Raw genomic sequence first — 18,548 nt, forward strand, 5'->3', positions numbered from 1 at the left:
CCAAGATACGCCGTCTTCAAGACTTAACCAAACTATGCAAATACTAGTGTCTACGACTAGGAATAATCTAAATATTAAGGTACAAAAATACTTAACGGTGCGTAGACCGTATTTAGATTTACAAAAATACATAACGGCACGTAGTCCGTATTTTCTATCATAATCGGGTCCCACTAGTTGCCATTTCATAAAACCTGTGAGAGAGAATATATATTCCATTCATCCATTCACTATTTGTGAATGGCCCATGCAATTTACAATATCAAACAAGTAAAATGCATTTAAACAACGCGCGCACTAGTAACTAATCTAGGTGGTTAATCCGATTAACACGCCTAATTAAAACTAGTCAAAGTTTTTTAACCAATTATGTAATTGATGTCATTAATTAATTGAAGCTCCCACTAAATTCCGCATTTCCCTTAATTAATCCAATTAATTAAGTCGGTAGCACCCAAACTTGTCAAAATAAAATTTTGCCAATTCCGCTCAAAACAGAGGTCTAGCCTCCCAAAATTTTAATTAAAATAAACAAAATTAATTAAAATAAATAAAACGGCAAAATAAGCAATATTAAGCCAACCGCATTTCAAGTGGCTTTCGCTTAAAGCGTTTTGCCAAGGAAACTCGAATAATCGCGGCTCATGCAAACCAAGCATACTACGGCTATTCACCTCACCGCACCAAGCATATGCACGCACAAAAAAAAAAACTCCGCACACACGGCCCGCGGCTAGCATCCATGGGCTGCTGCCACTGCCGCACGCACGCGCACGCGCAGCCATGGCTGCTGGTGCGTGGTTGCTACGACCGTGTGCTGCTGCCGCGCGTGTGGCCGTACGCAAGGCGGGGCAGCCACCTTGGCAGCCACATGTGGGCTGCTATGTAGCCCGGCTAGCCAAGGGTGGTTCTTTGCCTCGTTTTGCATGCCATGGCCCCGGGATTTGATCCCATTTCGCGAGACATAATTAATTAATTCTAAATTAATTTTAGAACTAACTTAATGAGCAAAAAATAAAAATTTTAAACAAGTCTAACTTAATAAAATTTTAAAGTGCAAATAACCAAAATAATTCCAAGAACCATTCTTAATTAAATTGGTTTAGCTTGGTGCAATAACAAAGTTGAGGCAATTTCTCACTTTTAATTTAATCAATTTAAATTAAACTTGAGAATTTGACAAAGTAAGGGGAAGTTGGAAAAATATGAACTTTAATGTTCAAATGAAAATTCCAACATCTAAATTTTGTGAATCCTTGAAAATTATATCTTCCAACATGAAGATAACCAAATTTCTATCACAAAAATTGAAACTTTATGTTTCTAATCAACTCTAAATGATTAAAACAACAAAGTTTAACACAAAATAACATGGAATTTAGGGGTTTTTAAAGTTTCAATCACTTATCACAAATAAAGATTGAATCTTTAACACTTAGGAAGCCTCAATACAAAAATTTTCACACTACAAAGCAATTAGTTTGCAATTATGAGAAAATAAATAAACCTTTAAGCATCAAATACTACCAAGTAAGTGTGCTTTAAGGGGACTTAAGAAAGCAGAAAATAATGCAAATAATCAACCACATAATCAACAAGTTATGCCATTAATTTCAAGGTTAGAAAAGACTTAAAATTTTTCGTCAAAAACGAAAAATCCCTCGAGAAAGGCATTTCTGGTCAGAATTTGGCTAAAATCACAGTTCCAAAGGGGTAAAAAACCTTTCCAAAACACTTTTCCACCCAAAATTCACTATTTTTGGGCGAACATCTGGGTTCTGGGCCAAATTTGACATTAAAAACGGAATTAAAATAAATAAAACCGAGCTACTAATCTAATTAGCAACTTAAACCAGAAAAATAAGCCAAAATAAACCTTGAAAAACATGATTATAAAAATAAATGAGCGGGGCTCCGATACCGCTGTTGGGTTTGGTGAGTCCGACTCACCACGGAAACAACCCCGACCCAAGGAACCACTCGTAATTAATAAAATCATAAAGCATAAATAAATAAACACAAGCAAAGGAAGAACGAATCATACCCTTAAAGCGAGCTTCGCCCTCTCAAAACGGGCTCTTACTTGAAAGCCTTGAGCACCGCAAATGCCGTGCCTCCAACGGTATCCACCCACAAAGGACGAACACGACTTTTTAGGTCCGCTACCTTGGAGTTAGCAAGGTCCGACCAAAACCCAAGTGTTAATGGAGTTTAAGAGTTTTTCCAAAATATGGAATGCTCCTTCTAACTCCCACTCAAGCACTTTACTTCAAATCCCAAGGTTGGTATTTATAGAGGAAAGTATGAGTGGGAATTTCTATCCCATCAATGTGGGATTCATGAAATTCCACAAATTAATTTAAAGCTAAATTAAATTAAATATATAAGCAAGTAATAAATCAACAAGTGTCCTAGTCATATGTAAAGAGGAGTATGGACCACTTGGAGAGGAGGGGACCATACTTGCTCCCCACTCCTTTCTCTCCTTATGACACTTGTCCACACCAAAAAGCAAGCATACTTACTAGCTTCCCCTTTCTACCCGACCTAGGCCCACGGCCCAGCTAGCCTCGCACCGTGCGGGCTGCTAGCTGCTGCCAGCTCGGCCCAACACGCCCACGCACATCACTGCGGGCTGCTGATGCCGAGGGAGCTGCTAGCTAGCCACGCACATGTGCGGGCTGCTAGCAGCAGCGCACACCAGCACGCCACACACTGCTTGTGGGTTGCTGGCCGTGTTGTGCTAGCATACCTCGCACATGGTGCGGGCTGCTAGCTCGGCTAATCTCCTAGCACTCGGGATTCCGATGCTAGGGGTATTTTGGTCATTGCTGATTTATTACTAATTTGTCGTCTCGTCTTTTTATTACTTTTGACTCGACTTCCGACGCTCGATTTCGACGCTTTAAGCTCGAATTTCCGACGTCTAAATATTTAACACTCGGGCGACGAATTAATTTCTTCTGAATTAATTCGTCGAGTCGGTTCGTATATTTTGCTTGGGTGTGACCCGAGGGGTTCAGTCAAGATTAAGCTGTAATATTAATTATATTAATATTACTGATCGTAAACGGCCTCTACCCAGGCATTCCGATCACTTGAACTTACTGAATATATATTAGGTTTCTAATAATTCTAAACCCGCCATCAAAATAATATACTTGTTCGAAGGACACCATTCCTTTCAAGGCGCACTTCGAACGACGCCTACAGGGTGAAGTAACTTTCTAATTTGCATTTCCTCTATATCAAGACGTGCATTCTAATTATCCTTAGTTTTTACTTTAATATCTATTAGTGTCCCAAGTAAAGTTTCACACACATTTTTTTTTCTATATGCATTACATCCAAATTATGACGTATCAAAAGACTACTCCAATATGGCAATTAGAAAAAAATGTTCTTCTTTTGCCATAGTTTCTTTTGTTTTGTCTTGTTCTTATCAAGCTTTCTCTTTTTCTTATTACATTCGGCTTGTTTAGCATCAATTTGTTGTAACACTTCCTCACCCAATAATTGTATAGGTGTAGGTATCAGCTCTTATTTCCCATCAAAGGTTCTCCCATCATATCTCCATTTATGATCTAAAGGTAAGAATCTACGGTGACACATATAACAATGTTTATTTCCAATCGGTAACTACTAAGAACAAGTATCACTATTACAAGATAGACAACCAACAGCTCCTCCGGTTTTCCAACATGATAAATTAATTTTATGATGTGACTTTTTATAATATTTGTTCAATCATGACAAAGTAACGCCAAGCATGTTGGATTTATACGAGGAAACTCATTCTAAAAGTGATAAAGCACCTATCACTGAAGCGGCAAAAGAAACCATGGTAAGAATTTATGTAGTACACATAGTAAGAATAATACTGAAAAATCATATTATACTACAATGTGTTAGAAAAGCTAATGAACAAATCTTATCGATAACTTAATTTGTTATATTTTCATTTTTTATTCCTATATTATTAAAGTTATTCCGAAACTAAATTGTGGAGGTGGTATATGTGTTGTGATTGAAATGATGTTGGAGTTGTTTTATGTTTTTGGTGTGACAACAGGTTAAAATGACTATATTAAAGTTGGTTTTCAATCATATTATAAGGGAAATGCTGCCAAAATTTCTATAGAAGTACATATACATTTTATATGTTATTAGTTAAAGAGATTTGTGACCTTTTTTTCTCTTTCTAGGATCAATATAGTATATAATTAGTTAATTTTGTTTTGGGTGTTTTTGTCCCTCGGGAGAGTTACAGCTCATAGACTAGTTACGCGCGGCCTATACCTGCAAAACAACGGAGTCTCCGGGTGGTTGGAGCTCCGCCTCTGACGGTCAAGTTAGTACTTGAAAAATAATGGGAGAAAGTGCGGAAAAAGAGGTAAGATCTTCTCGGATTCCGAGATCAGGTGATTCCCTAATGTAAGAGAATGTAGGGTATGCTGTAATAAATGTAGATGTCCCAAAAATAGGGGAAATCTCCCTATTTATAGGGTCTTTGGTAAATGCGCCCCAGATTAGGTCATTCTGACCTAGTTATTATGGGCTGAGCCGCATTGCGGCTTTCTTGAGATTTGGGCCAATGAAGGCCGCCTTTTATCCCCAAGTTTTAGGAAAGACACGTGTCAAAAGGATATTGGCCCAATTCGGATCAACCAAAGTGTCACACGTGTCAAGGCCTGATTGGGCCACGTGGCATGGGTGAAATTACCCAAAACATTTGCCCCTCACAGATGTGATGTGGCACACCACGTGGCATCTGTGACACATGTCACTCTTCCATAGGTGGCAATTCAAAAGGTTTTATTTTTTTTTACTGTGAAAATTTTAACTTTTCACATTTTTAGGAAATTACGGAATTACCCTCAAATTTACCTCTCTATAAATACTCACTTTACCCCTCTAATTTTGGACGTTTCCAAAACATTACAGAGAGATAAAGTCAAAGAGTTTCTAAATAGAGAGAGTTTGCCTTCCGTCTGTGTGCGTGAACACAAATCTTGAATTTTCCCGCCTGCGTCAGCCGGTTATCAACCGCTTGTGCCTCTAGCAAGAAGGATCTTCTTTTGCAACAACTCAATTGGACCTTGCCGTTTGCCCCCTTTTCAGAGACAAGTGTAAGGTACCGCCTCTGCCCCTCTCAACTCATTTCAATTATTTTAATTCATTCAATAAATGGACTCATCACCAACATACACGGCACGGTCTAGGTTAGTAGTCAGCCAGTCACCTGGGATGGCTGAGTCTAGGACTGGGAGTGCTGGGCTCTAGGTGCATGGAGCAATATTATACTCCCCAACTAACCATCTATGTGTCTGTGCAGGACACGATGGCTAGAACCAAACAGACGGCCGCTAGACAACGTCGAGGAGGTAACCCCGGTTGAGGGATCTCAGGGTAACAAAGGTTCTGGGGAGTATTCCCCATCTATTATCCCAAGAACTCCCAGCGATACAATTTTGCATGAGGGTAGAGGCGGTGAAGAGACCATCTCCCAAATGGAAATCGATCAAGCTGACCCTGTACACCGAAACGGGGAAGAGTCCACTTCAGGGTCAGCCGGTGACCAAGGAGACGATGAGGACTCCACCTCGGGTTCTAGCTCTGAGGATGACAGTGACACTCCCCTCCCTCCGCTTGAGGATAGTGAGGTTGAGGAGAGGAAAAAGTGGGAGGATAAATTCGGTCCTTTCCGAATTCATGTTTCCGCTAAGGATAGAGAGATCATGTCAAGTGGAATTAAGGGCTTTGTAAAGAAGCGGCCCTTGGGTAAAGGCTATACCATCCGGGTACCGCCTGTGCTAGGCACCATCGCCTGGGAGGATGACCAACTGAACGCCGACGCCTACTTTGGATGCTACGAGGCGACGATTTTGGCAGGTCTTCGCTTCCCACTTCACCATGCGGTGAGAGCCATTCTTAGGGCTTACGCCTTAGGAGTCTGGCAGCTCTCACCAAACTCATGGGCCAACATTTTGGGGTATGTTGCCGCCTGTGAGATGCAAAACTTGAACCCCAGCTGGCAAGCTTTTACCCATATGCATTATCTGAGTCGCAACCCAGGCGGCAGGAGGACGTAGTACACTCTGACCACCCTTCCCAAATATCAAATGACCTTGGACAAGGTGTCCAAGTATGACGGTTGGAAGACACATTTTTATTTGTTGTCTGCCCCAACCCACCGAGAGAACCGGGAGATGTGGCGGTATAATAAGAAACCCGACCTTCTGGGTCGCAAATGCGCTCTTCCCAAAATACCGGGAGATGACTATGACGTAGTCATGGAGACCGAATTTTTTGAGCTCCATCTGGAGACTCTCTCAACCGTGGACGTGATCAAAGTCCCTAATAACTGGATTCCCATGTGCGCATGGTTCGAAGACGAGACGTTCTTGTCCGCCTGTGGTCTCAGCACCATGATTCCGAAAAGTACGTTTGGCCAACATCCGGTTTAATGCCGCTTGTATTTCTGCTACTTAATCAAGATTTGTCTAATGTTTTGGTTATATTCTGTAGAAGAAGCTGTAAACATAGTGGCTGAAGAGAAGACCCCCCGAACATGCTCAAGATCCAACTACACCATAACCATCCCCTTAATGGGGGAATTACTCACTAATCATGCTAATAACAAGATTAAATAACAAATAATCAAGAATAAACATGATTAATAAGCAATACCAACAACAAAAAAATTTTAATCAAAAGAAAGCAATAAAAATAGAGGAGAGAGAGTTAGAGATTCTCATTGATTGAAGATGAAAGTCTATAGAAAAGATGATCAATTTCTTCTTCATAATCCAAACTCAACATTGGTTAAACCCTTACTTTCTCTCTCTAAACTATCCTAATCCTAACCTAAACCTAGAGAGAGAAGCTCTCTTAAAAACTAATTAGAGAATTGAATAATTGGTAATTGAATTCTTTCCTTTTCTAATTACCCCAAAATTAGGTATTTATACTAAGCTAATAAAATAAAAGAGAAATAGAAAAATAAAGAAATAAAAAGAGAAAATAAAATAAAAGAAAGAAATAAGAAAAGGAAAGTAAAAGAAATAAAATTAAAAGAAAAAGAAAAATAAACCCACAATTCCCCCCAAACCGTCAGACCTTTCTTTCCCTCGTTCACATTTGGCTGCTTGAACTCCATTGAAGCGCATCTTCATCACCACCGTTCATCAACCATCATCATCAAATCGTCGCCGCTCATCCTCCTCATTTATCATCAAGCATCAAATAAAAACCATTCGATCTTCATTAAGAATCACGCGCGAGTCTCGTGAAATGGTTCGATCGAGCCGATGGTTGGTTCGACCGAAATACGGGGTTGGTTCGGTCGAACCATGGGTGTGTTTGACCACACCTTTTCAAATTACAAAACCTCAAAAGTTTCTTACTCGTACTTCGACCGAACTCCTATTTGGTTTGCTCGAACCCAAATGAAATTGAATTGCTCTGAATTTGGGTGATGCCTATGCGAATTGATGGGGTTGATTTGGGTTTGTGGTGGTCGGGAATTGTAGGGAAGAGGTGCGGTTAATTGCTGTGGTTTTGGTGGTGTTTCTGTGCGCCAAGGAGCAGGGAATTGTGATGGTTGTTATGGTGGTGATTGGTGGTTGATTGGTGTGGGTTTTGGTGGACGGTGGTGCAGGGGTTGTTGTTGTGGGTTGCGCGGTGCTGCTCCGATTTTGGTGGACTGCTGTGTGGTGGAGTTGATTGGGTTGTGGTGGCAGCAGTTGCGTGGGAGCTGGAGTGGTGAGCTGGTGGTTGGTTGGTTGAGTGAGGGAGAAGGGGAAACGTTGGTGTGGTGGAGTTGTGAGCGGGTGATTGGTTGGTTGAGTGAGGGAGCAGGGGAAACGTTGGTGTGGTGGAGTTGTGAGTTGGTGGTTGGTTGGTTGAGTGAGTTTTGGTGGACGGTGGTGCAGGGGATGCTGTTTTGGGTGGCTAAAAGTGGTGGAAGGAGGCAGCAGCAATTAAAGTAATCCAAACTTGAACTCGTCCCCGAGCTCCGAACTCACTTGACATGAAACCCGAACAACTACACACAAAACCGAGAATAGAATTGGGACAAAGAATAAAATAAAATAAATAAAATAGAAAATAAAAGAAATAACACTAAACTAATAAAAATTAAATAAAACTATACAAGTAAATAAAATCAAATAAATAACAAAATAAACTTAAAACTAATAAAAACTATGAAAGTAACAAAGAAAAGGAACGAAATAAAATAAATCGAAAGCAAATAAAATACTAAAATAAACTAGAAACCAATTAAATAAAGAAATTAAATTAAAACATACTAAAACTAAGAAATAAACTAGAAACTTTATTAAAAAGAAAACAAGAGAATAAAAGGGAAAATAAGGTAAAATAAACACGAAAATGACTCTTAAAATACTTCCTAAGAGTGATATAAATGTCACTCATCAAATTCCCCCAAGCTAAACCTTTTCTCGTCCTCGAGCAAAGCTAAGGCAAAAGAGAACAAGATGGAATTATTGAAAGCAAAATAAACAAAATAGAAACAAAGAGAAAGAACGTACACTAACTCATTGCCGTAGGAATCACGGATGCATTTAGCGTATGCATCAAGCCCTTTAAACCCCTATGTCGCCAAAGAGGACGAGTAAGCTCTCGTGAGGGTTTCCTAAGAGGTTTAACCCACAACTCTCGACAAAAACCAAGGCAAGGCAACAAATGGAAAAAGAGAAGAAACATGAAAAGAGAAAACAAACACAAGCTCATGTATGGACAAAAGATAGGGACAAGTACTAATGAATGCAAACCTTTCTAAATGGACAAATGTATGCACGTTCCAAGATGTTAATGGTTGATTGAAACATAACACATTCTAAGCATAGAGAACTACTTAGGACTCAATCCACCCTAGCCCCAACCAATCGGGCCACGTTCTCTCCACTAGCTTCAAATCAACTCTTAAGCTAGCTTCTCAAGATTCCACGAAGGAACCGGAAAATGATAAAGAAATGAAAAACTTTGAGAAGGTAATCCCGACGTCTTAACTATGCATACTCTTTCCATAGGTTTAAAGACTATCTCCCTCCACCGTTCTTTTGACCTAACCCACTAGAGTCTAAGGGTCTTTTTATTGGTAGTAACGTAAGGCTAAGGGTTAAGGCGGGGTAAAAATTTAAAATTTGGTGATATTTCCTAAGTGAAGCAAAAAGTGCGACCGACACTCAAAAACAACTCAAGAAGTCACTAAATATCAAACAAAAATACCAATAATGCCACTCCCCCAAGCTTATTCAACACCAACACACAATATATACAAAATGAAGGAACGATCCCCCCAAGCTTGAACAAAGCATTGTCCCCAATGCTTAAACTAAGGAAGAAAACGAAACCATCAAAAATATTTTTTTTTTCTTCTCCAATTTTTTTCCTTTTTTTTTATTTTTTTATTTTATTCGTTGTCCTTGCCTTTAACTATGGACAACTTTTTCTTGCAACATCATTTGGTTTTCTTGAATTGCATCTTTCTTTTGAAACTCAACTCTAACCAAATCTCAAAGTGCTTCTTGTTTATGATCAATATTCTCAAAACTCAAACCTCACATGCCAATGCTTCACTAACTAAAAGGTTGGTAAACATAGGCCATTAGGTTTGTAACGCGGTTTAAACAAGAGCGGGAAACATAAGGATCAAATTGGTTAGCAAGTAGGTAAACGCAAAATAGAAATTCAAATTTGTAACAAAACTAAAAGAAGATACAGAAAAATGAGAAAGGGGTACCTTTTTCCTCCCCTGGAGTGCTTCGGTCACGATCTTAGGAGCTATAAGTCAAAACAAGGATCAAGACATGCATAGCTAAGGATCCAAATGTGCCACACAACAAAATGATGAAGGTTAGAACAATGTTACCTCGCAAGGGATTATAACTAGCCAAATACCAACCAAGGGTGTCAAATCCACTATAGAGAGCAACGCCTTCTTACCACATACCCGTGAACTAGGGCTTCATGGGTTCCTAAAAGTTCTTAACCCGACTACCTTAGCATGTAATATCTTAAAGTCAACCAATGAAACTCTCAAATCGTGCACACATTAACCACTTAGGAAGAAAGGCATTCAAGAGTAAACAAATCCACAAGATATAATGTCAAAAATAAGAACAAACGAAACATATTTTTGCTAAACTTGCCTTGAAGTAAACAAAAATCTTTTTGGATTTTTCAAAAGCACGAAAAACATGGAAATGCATATACTCAAGTGCATGGCATATAAGAATCAACATCTCACCAAAAATGATAGAATACCCTCCCCCAAGCTTGAATGAGACCAAGCTCTCAAATCATGAATAATGAAACCAAAGAGGGGAAAACAAGGAGAAATTAATCCAACATTACCAACACATGATCTTCAAGTCACAATGAGTAAGAGAGAGGGAAAAGAAGGATATTACCGGATATAGGGAAAATGCAAAATCACACAAAAACCCGAAATAACCTCATAGGATCCACAATCTCTACAAATAAGGCTTAAACTCCATATGGGTAAGTTGAGGCACATTTCCTTGATTCTTGATCATTACCAATGCACAAGAGTATATCGAGTTGTGTACCTAGCAAGAAACACAAACACTTCCATGAGAGAAAATCTAATCTAAAAAGAAAGGAAAATGAAAGCAATAAAACACGGGTTACTTCCCGCAAAGGCTTGTTTAACGTCCAAGCGAGACCGCTTTAGGAAATAATAATTCAACGCACGCAAGAGCTTGTCAAATGCACTACTACACATTTCATAGGGGTGTAAATAGGCAAATGAGGGAATAAGAACATGCAACAAAATCATTGCACGCAAGTGAAGAGGGAGATGCCAAAAGAAAGAAGAAGAAGGATCGAAAGGAAACTCAAGAAAGTAGGAAGTAGAAGAAGGAAAAGAAGAATGGAAAGAAACGGAAAAAGGCAAATCCTCATCACAAAATTATTGGTTGACAAAATTCCTCTCTTCCTCAATAATGATGGAATGAGGGACATGAAAATCATCCATAGAGGGCGGCTCCCCAATAGGCTCTTTGAGATAGGAAGGGAAAGAAATAGGGTAAGGACGGATGTGGTCGAACCTTAGAGAAAAAGGGGTATGAGAAATGGGAAAAGGGGTAGCTACTCCCTCACCATAAGGTCTCACATCGCCAATGAGGGCATGAAGATCAATCATAGAATCCTCAAATGAAGGGCACTCACGATCTACACCTCCCTCAAGCTCTAAAACTCCAAGGGAATCAACCTTATCCTCCTTTTCACCACAATAGACAACCTTTCCTTCAACTATCTCAAAACCTAAGGTCCCAAAATCGTGCATGAATGGAGGTAGATTCATATCAAACTCATCTAAGTCCCAAGAAGCGTTCTCGATGAAATCATCCAATAATCTATAAGTCCTCATATGACTCTCGAAAAATATGTGGGACATTACCTCAAAAAAGTCTATATACTCATAGATGGAAGGGTCACAAACATACACTTGAGACTTATCAAGATGGAAAGAAGGATTAGGATTTTCATAATCAACACTCTCTTCATTTTCAACTCCTTCACCATCACTCGAATGCTCTCTAATGGGATCCTCACTCATATGGGGAAGAGAAGAAGAAGGAAGGGCATTTTCTTGAGAGTTGGCTAGTTGGAGAATTTGGCTCTCGAGCATCTTCATTCTAGATTCCGTCTCCCTATTCTCAACTTCCCTCATCTCGTTATACTTCTCCATCATCTCCATTATCTTCATTATCTTCTCTTCCTTCAAATTTTCCATAGAATTACCCTCATAAATGGTCTCTAGAAGCATAAGGGAAATCATTTGAAGCCATGTAAGAACAAGAAGATGAGGAGGGAGGATCATTCACATTATAAACATGAGCATCATCATATTAGGGGAGAGGGGGCATAATCAAGCAAATGAGATTCTTCATCAACAATAGAAGATAGAGAGTTGAAATCACTTGTACTAGGTTCACAAATAGGATCACAAGACAAATCATGGGGATGCATGCCACTAATAAAACTATTATCACATTGAGAATAAAAATTAGCAACATTACATGCCCTATTGCGTACATCCTTAGTAAACCATACAAAAAAGCTCCAAACACTATGAACCGATAATGCTTGAAATTTGCCATTAAACCTACTTTCAACTTCATATCTCGTTTGTTCATTCATGCCATAATAAAAAATCTCACAAGCTTCACAAGGATTACAACCATTATAGTTCAAAAAGCCTACAAGTCTATGGAAGTAGACATAAAAAGACTCACCATCATATTGAGGAAAAGAAAAACGTGCCATTTTTCAACAACAAAAACAAAACAAAGAGAACAAAAATAAATCAAAAGAAAAATATATACAATGGAGTAGTCTCAATAAGATAACACAACGGTAATGAAAGCTGTTCCTCGGCAACGGCACCAATTTGACAAGGGAATAAACGCGTCGTCAATTGTCTATCCCTAGATCAAATACAATTTATACAACCTAAACAAACCTAATACGAGTATAAGGCAAGCATAGGGGTTGAACCACAGGTAACAAATAAACACCACCAAATGTTATCGACAATTAAGCTAGTCCGGAATAAGAGATAAATAGACTAAATTCTAAATATGCTAAAACAAGAAATAAAACATTAAGGGAAATGGTTTAGGTATAGCATTCACTTGAACATAAACAAAGGCATAGAAATTGAATTAATTATGGACTAAACATGCTCGAATATTGAAGTAAAGGATCCAATCTAGCCGCCTTATGGGGTCGATTGGCTTCTCCTAACATAGCCTTTATGTTTCCACACTAGAACCATATATTGGGAGGTACTATTAAATAACAATCGATAATAATGAACCTTAACTAAGTCAACTTCCGTTCCTTGCTAGCAAAATATCACCTTTAATCAACTAACAATGTGCACTGGCAAGAAGATTAAAGAATATCAAGCATATAAAGACTTTAATCACAAATAAATCAATTCTAAACCCTAGAACATGCTCAAGATCCAACTACACCACAACCATCCCCTTAATGGGGGAATTACTCACTAATCATGCTAATAACAAGATTAAATAACAAATAATCAAGAATAAACATGATTAATAAGCAATACCAACAACAAAAAAATAATAATCAAAAGAAAGCAATAAAAATAGAGGAGAGAGAGTTAGAGATTCTCATTGATTGAAGATGAAAGTCTATAGAAAAGATGATCAATTTCTTCTTCAAAATCCAAACTCAATAATGGTAAAACCCTTACTTTCTCTCTCTAAACTATCCTAATCCTAACCTAAACCTAGAGAGAGAAGCTCTCCTAAAAACTAATTAGAGAATTGAATAATTAGTAAATGAATTCATTCCTTTTCTAATTACCCCAAAATTGGGTATTTATACTAAGCTAATAAAATAAAAGAGAAATAGAAAAATAAAGAAATAAAAAGATAAAATAAAATAAAAGAAAGAAATAAGAAAAGGAAAGTAAAAGAAATAAAATTAAAAGAAAAAGAAAAATAAACCCACAATTCCCCCCAAACCGTCAAACCTTTCTTTCCCTCGTTCACATTTGGCTGCTTGAACTCCATTGAAGTGCATCTTCATCACCACCATTCATCAACCATCATCATCAAATCGTCACCGCTCATCCTCCTCATTTATCATCAAGCATCAAATAAAAATCGTTCGATCTTCATTAGGAATCATGCGCGAGTCTCATGAAATGTTTCGATCGAACCGATGGTTGGTTTGACCGAACTACGGGGTTGGTTCGTTCAAACCATGGGTGTTTTTGACCACACCTCTTCAAATTACAAAACCTCAAAAGTTTCTGACTCGTACTTCGGCCGAACTCCTATTCGGTTTGCTCGAACCCTAATGAACTTGAATTGCTCTAAATTTGGGTGATGCTTGTGCGAATTGATGGGGTTGATTTGGGTTTGCAGTGGTAGGGAATTGCAGGGAAGAGGTGCGGTTAAATGATGTGGTTTTGGTGTTGTTGTTGTGCGCGAAGGAGCAGGTGATTGTGATGGCTGTTGCGTTGGTGATTTGTGGTTGATTGGTGTGGGTTTTGGTAGACGTTGGTGCAAGGGTTGTTGTCGTGGGTTGCGTGGTGCTGCTTCGGTTTTGGTGGACTACTTTGTGGTGGAGTTGATTGGGTTGTGGTGGCAGCAGTTGCGTGGGAGCTGGAGTGGTGAGCTGGTGGTTGGTTGGTTGAGTGAGGGAGAAGGGAAAACGTTGATGTGGTGAAGTTGTGAGCTGGTGGTTGGTTGGTTGAGTGAGGGAGCATGGGAAACGTTGGTGTAATGGAGTTGTGAGCTGGTGGTTGGTTGGTTGAGTGAGTTTTGGTGGACGGTGGTGCAGGGGCTGCTGTTTTGGGTGGCTGAAAGTGGTGGAAGGAGGCAGCAGCAATCAAAGTAATGCACACTTGAACTCGTCCCCGAGCTCCGAACTCACTTGACATGAAACCCAAACACCTACACACAAAACCGAGAATAGAATTGGGACAAAGAATTAAATAAAATAAATAAAATAGAAAATAAAAGAAATAACACTAAACTAATAAAATTAAATAAAACTATACAAGTAAATAAAATCAAATAAATAACAAAATAAACTTAAAACTAATAAAAACTATGAAAGTAACAAAGAAAAGGAACAAAATAAAATAAATCAAAAGCAAATAAAATACAAAAATAAACTAGAACCCAATCAAATAAAGAAATTAAATTAAAACATACTAAAACTAAGAAATAAACTAGAAACTTTAATAAAAATAAAACAAGAGAATAAAAGGGAAAATAAGGTAAAATAAACACGAAAATGACTCTAAAAATACTTCCTAAGAGTGACATAAATGTCACTCATCACCGGATGCTAAACTTTGTTATTTATGTTGTAGGGAGGAAAACCCCCCAAATCCTTCACTAAGAACCTCTTCAAGCGGGGCCTGGATGACGCCTCCACCCAAACAAAACCTGCTAAGTCTGCAAAAGTGACTTTAGGTAAGACAGGCCCGGATGGGTTTTCTGGATTGAACCGCCTCCGGATCGGGGGGAGGAACACTCTTGTAGGAGGCTTCGGAGTCAGCTGTGACTTGTTCTCATCCGGCCATTCTGCGCCTGTGGGTGGAGTAAAACCAAAAGCTTCTGAAGGTTAATTCAATCCCTTCGAATCCCCGCCTGAGCTGGGCTGGCCATTGCGAGTGAAATCACACTCGCAACAAACTTCTTTGTCAGACAGCCGGTATAAAACTGGGGCCGCCTATATGGCTCACTCACCTTTAACGTCTGGTGCAGATCAATCCCCCCCAGTAGTCGGATGTTCAGGTGCATGCCCGGGCCATGCTGGCGGCTGTGTAGAAGAGGGATAAGGATGTTATTCCCGGCATTGAGATGTTCAATGTCGAACGGATCTTGGCATTGCTGTCTGAGGTACACTTAACTTTATTTTTTCTGCAATTAAGCATAAAGTATCCCGCATGATTGACACCGCTTGTGTTTGCAGACCATGCTCAGGGTTGAAGGACTCAAGCAGGCTTATGCCAGGAAGAGGGAGGAGGTAAAAAGAGCAATTAAATCGGCTAGGGATTCTCCTGATGTTTCTGAATGTGAGTGTATAATTAGTGAACTTGAAACTAAAGCCATCTTGATGCAACAGGCGGAGGAGGTTAAGGGTCTCAAGCAGGCTCTGGAGCAAAAAGGGGAAAACCAGCACGGCTGAGACCAAGCTCAAGAAAGCAGAGGAAGACCTTCTAACCTTGCAGGGTGTCTCCAAGGAGAATGCTGAGCTCAAGGCGGAGGTTAAGAAGCTGAAGCCGGATGCAGAGCTGGTCTAGAAAAACCTTAAGGCAACCATTGAGGCGGCTGAGGAGTGGGTGATCGCCGAGAATGAGGAGGATGCTGACACCCGGATGAAAATCGCTTGGGCTGCCCTTTATCCCGATAAATACTACCGCCTGTGGTCTCTGGCTTTCCAATATGCCGAGACTGTGGTCTATTTAAGGGAGAAGGGTGAGCCAGAGCTCAAGTCCTTCTCCGCCTGGATGAACAAAGAGTTCGCCGAGCCTCCCAAAGATCAGCCTGGGGAAGGGGAAGTTATCGATGTCCCTTGAGATGGGTAGAACCGCAAAGAGGACCAGGCGGCTACGAACGAGGGGATTCAGCATCCGGAGAACCAGGCAGCCTTTCCTTAGCCATGATTTTAGCAGCAATATGCCATTTTTTATGCTCTTTTATCTTTGCGGCCTGCATGCCAAGTATCTATGTTTTCTTTGCCGACTATGGAGTCGGGTAACAATTTATCTTCTCTTCTCCCGGATGTTATCTGGTTAACAATACTTATCCGGCGTTTTGCCGGTTTTGAAATAAAATATGCCGACTAAGTCGGTTTTATGAAATTTTATTTTGTTTCGATTTATGCATATATATTTATTCTGAATTTTGAAATTTTTACCTATCTTTTTAAAGCATGCGGCAAAGTCAAACAGTATACCGGCTATTCTTGCCCCTGGCGGCTGTGTGATTGGTTTCGGTACTTGTATGATTTATTGACTTTGGAATGTTTATACTTTGAAGAGTATGGAATGTTCCAAGGTCAATCAATCATAGTATTGATTTCCCCAAACCAAGTGCACAATCGTCAATCAGCAGCCGTTGTACCCAATCCGGGTATCCATCTGGGATTCTTTGCTAGCCAAACGGGCAATTACCGTTTGCAGTCAATAAAATAGGGACACTGTCCGCCTATCTGGTGGCCTTCAAATGGCTTAAAGGTCGTCTGAAGTACCTTCAATCGCCTTCCCCATTAGGGCAATTGGTATTTCGTTTCTAACCAAGCAGGATGCTTCCGCCTGACCGTCAATGGAATAGGAGACACATTGTTCGCCTGTTTGTTGAGTCTCAGACAGCATAGAGGCCGCCCGAGACATCTTCGATTCATTGTACATTTATTGTCTACCCCATTAGAGCAGTTGGCACAACTTTAGTATTTGTCAGCTGATGTCTCTTGACATCTGGCCTTAAACTTGGTTATTTTTTTAAACTATTTTGGTCAGATAGCTATGAGTTGCCAAATTTGGTCGTTCAATCTTTGCCATCTGCATATGCTGTTAGAGCAGACGATATAATGCCCTCTACAACGATAACACCCGGAGGGGCGTTGTCGGACGCCTTACTCAAATCGGAGTAGATGAATTTATAAAAACAGTGTCGCATCTGGCCTTTGGCCTCGGTCTTAATTCTAATTTTAGCCACTATGTATTTTGACTTAGTTTAATTTCATATTTAAATGTCCGTCTGTGCATTACCCAGACGGAGGTTCTGATGTAAGCATTATGTTAGCCGCTAAGTTTTAACCTAGCTTATTTAATTTGTTGTCCGTTAATTTTTTCCACAGACTGTTACTTAGATTGTGCATTCATACATACAAAGCAATTAAATTGATATTGAAACAAAAAGAATCTTTTCATTGATAGGCTTTTCATTTACAAAAATTTACAGGCCTCAAAAGTAGTATGTTTTCAAGTTATCTACATTCCAAGTTCTAGGAAGCTGCCTGCCGTATCTCCATGTAGGTGCCATTTCTTACTTCTTCATAAATCCGGTAGGGGCCTTCCCAATTGGGAGTTAGCTTCCTTACTCATTGGCCCTACCAGTTGCCTCCATCTTTCGTACCACAAAGTCCCTAACTTCCAAGGGTCGTTTATGCACCCTCTTATTGTAAGCACGAGTCATCCTCAGACGGTAAATCACATGACGCAAGGCGGCATTGCCCCTACACTCCGGGAGCGATTCCAATGCCAGCCGCATGGCCTCCCAGTTTGCCTCTTCATCATGTAGCATGACTCGAAGAGTCGGTTCATAATGTTCAATGGGCAAGACGGCTTCAGAACCGTAAACCATGAGAAATGGGGTCTCGCTGGTTACCCCTTTTTTTGTGGTCCAGATAGCCCATAGGACATGAATTAATTCTTCAGCCCATAAACCACCGGCTCTTTCAACTTTCTTCTTAATATTGTTTGAGATGAGTTTGTTAAGGATTCAACCTAGCCGTTTACTTTGGGTCGGCCGACTGATGCAAAACAGTGTGAGATTCCTTGATCTCTCAACAAAGTTTTGAGCTAAGGTGTCTCAAATTGTGGTCCATTATCGAATACCATAAACATAGGTACCCCAAACCGGGTGATAATGTTATTCCATATGAAGGAGATGACATCATTTGTCTTGATGCCTTTTACCGCCTCTGATTCCACCCACTTGGTGAAATAGTCCACAGCCACAAGAATATAGCGTTTGTTGTCAGATTAGTAGTCGGGTAATGGATAAGCTTGCCAAATCGTTGGCACTTGTCACATTTTCTAACAAATTCCATGGCATCTAACTCCAGAGTGGGCTAGAAATAATGCCGCTTGGCTCTGACAGCTAGGGATCTGTCGCCTGAGTGGGAGGCGCAGTATCCCGCATACAACTCTTTGAGAACTTCTCTCCCCTTTTTCAGGGTAACACATTTATGTAAGGGTTTCAAAAAACCCGCCT

This window comes from Chenopodium album, chromosome 7 (genome assembly GCF_948465745.1).
Source record: "Chenopodium album chromosome 7, dcCheAlbu1.1, whole genome shotgun sequence".
NCBI classification, from domain to species: domain Eukaryota; kingdom Viridiplantae; phylum Streptophyta; class Magnoliopsida; order Caryophyllales; family Amaranthaceae; genus Chenopodium; species Chenopodium album.